Source organism: Emydura macquarii, unplaced genomic scaffold (genome assembly GCF_026122565.2).
Source record: "Emydura macquarii macquarii isolate MOO-44397 ecotype Brisbane River unplaced genomic scaffold, CSIRO-AGI_Emac_v2 contig_1230, whole genome shotgun sequence".
NCBI classification, from domain to species: domain Eukaryota; kingdom Metazoa; phylum Chordata; order Testudines; family Chelidae; genus Emydura; species Emydura macquarii.
The window spans coordinates 7,803,092-7,805,895 of NW_027131367.1; positions in this window are offsets into that span (position 1 = coordinate 7,803,092).

Sequence of the window (2,804 nt, forward strand, 5' to 3'; positions counted from 1 at the left end):
TTTGATGGTATAGTTTGTTTACTTGGAATTAAAAAGCATTTCCAGTGATGAATGAATGTTTAGACTCCAGAGCTTATATTATGCTCCTAGCAATATCTGTAGGAGTTACAAATGTAGCACCATCATAGAGGTGGGAGAAAGGATGTGCAGAGGCAAAGACGAAAATAAAAGCAGTCTAAAAAAACCCAAATCTGTTACCACAGATCACATGCAGCATCGGCTGCATGCACTATCACTGAGGACTAATAATAGTTTCCTTCAACATATTTTATTCACGAGTCAGTACACAAATACTAGCCGCACTCAATAACCTATGTTGCTTTCTATCACTTCCATAAAATTTTAACTACTTTGGAAAACTGAGCCTTCACATGTTCTAACTGGTTCAGGTGCAAGGGATCTCTCCATGCTAAGAAATAAATGAGCATCTTGAAGAATGGGTTGCTGCTTAATGTCTTCATATCAAGCATTACAATCTGCAAGGCAAGAATCTCTAGTTGCCAGGGGATGACTGCAGTGGTGTGAGAAATGAGGCTGTTCCTCGCTCTCTTTGGATGGAGAGGTTGGCTGAGGGCCCCAAGTGATAATATGTGTTGCTTGCACTCAAGCCTGGCCTCAAAATACCTAGTACAGTAATGTGTAGGTCATTTTGAAGCTCTATAATACAGGTGTCACTGGAATATTAGAACACCACATGTTGGGGGAATATACTTTCTTCTTTGTGATACCAGACCAATCTGCATTCTCGCTTCTGAGTTACCTTCAGGGCATCTATAATTAATACAGAGTTGGGCTGCATATTTGGTGACATCCTCATGGTTTTGTACCATTCTTGCAAAGTTAAGACCGTTTTCTAGCTCTTCGGGGATGATTATATTTAAAAACACCTAAAACTTGCCTATCAGTAAAGAGCTTGAGTGAGTAGATTTGTACAAGAGAGCTTTATATTCTCAGAATTCCTCGTTTATTTCAAACAGTGGATACTTATAAAGTGAAATAAAGGAGACTCTGTAGTTCTAGATCTGACATGTCCCAGAAATGTTCTCTTTAAACTCCTTTTGTTTCCTATTTTAAAGTTCCAGAACACCTGTGCATCACTAGGTGAGCACAGTTTCATCCTGATTCACTTCCTGATGCTTCTTGCAGCTTTTTTTTAAACATCTAATTTAAACAAATTATGAAGACATCAGACTAGATACAATGAAGATAGAAGCAAGGATTAAAATGAGCTCACACCAACACTCTGATGGTGTGTTTAAAAAGACTCACATACAGTGACCATGTTTAAAACCTCAAAGTCTCTACATTTTCAGTCAAGCCCAGCTTTGACCTCCATTTGTTACTTTAGAGCAGTGATACTCAGACTGAGGCTCATGAGCCACAAGTGGCTCTTTAATGTGTCTCCTGCAGCTCTTGGGAGCATGATATTAAAAAACTGATTTAATTATTAACCAATCTAAGTTATTAACCAATCAAGATGCTGTTACTATGTTATTAATCAATTGTAGTTGATAAAATATTTGGTCAGTTGTTTTGCTGTGAGAAATAGTATATGTATATTTATTATAGTACTATATATATTATATATATAAATACTATAGTAAGTGAAACAATGAATTCACACTACTGTGGCTCTTTTGGGTACTGTTGATCGCTAATTTGGCTCCTGAACCACTGAGGGTATCCCTGCTTTAGAGGTATCTGAACCAAGCAAACCTTTTCAGGCCAGTCATTGGGGTGATCACTGCTAGACAAACCCATACTGGTGAGAATTACCTGGCACATTCTCCTTTTTGGAGAAAAATCACTCACCCCTAGTGTAGGGGTGTAGTCCTAGTATGTTCATAGTTATATTTCAATATATATGGTACATGCTATAGTTATAAAGCCCAGCTTTTTCTCCTTTACCTGTGTGACTTTGATTTCTTCCACTTGTCTAAGCAGATGTTTCCCTCAATTTAAGTCCTATTAAGTTTGTGTCCCATCAGATACGGTTGGCCTTTGGCTGGGTTTCAGCTTGGGACCGTCAAACCTTGCATGCCTGGTAGATTTTCTCTTTGTTATCTGTCTGTTCCTGCTTTGAGCTCCTTGTAGGCTCAATTTCCCCAAAATCTGCACTTTGGAGGAACAGATTATTTTGAATTTTGGAAAAACTCGTCCTCCATCTCGCTTTATACTCAATTTTAGGCCAATTGTGTTAGTCCATTCAGATGTATAACTAACATGAAGAGTTCAAAATACTTGAAAGTACCCTATGCAAAAAAAAACAACAGAGGCTTTGGGTTAGTGGGACTAGTGATCCATAGCATTTCACTGGACTTCTTCCTTTCTCTTAAGCATTCATTAGACATTGGTGGGGTGGTTCATTAAAACAAAAAAATAACCAAAACAACATCTGGTTAAATTACTGGTTAAAAATCCCTTTCTCCTTCTCATTGCTCAGCCTTTAGGCTGCTATCTCTTGTGATGTCCTAATTTCATGAGTGTTCCAGTTATCAGGAAGTGGACAAGACCTGAATTTTTAAAGTTAAAAAGCAAAACAAAACAAAAAACAGATTATACCTCTTTCTTCATATTTTATATAGAAAAAAAGGAGCAGAAACCTAATTTTTTCCTTTACCACACACTTTAAACAAGAAACAAAAACAAGTAATTGATCTCCATAGTCGATGATAAAATAGAAAAGTTGAAATCAAATCACTCATGTCAAACATTCTTGTTAGTTTTTTAATTGTAGATGTACTTATAAAACACAATCCCTCTTTGCAAGTTGGTGTTTTTTGTTTTTGGCATGTTACATTAAT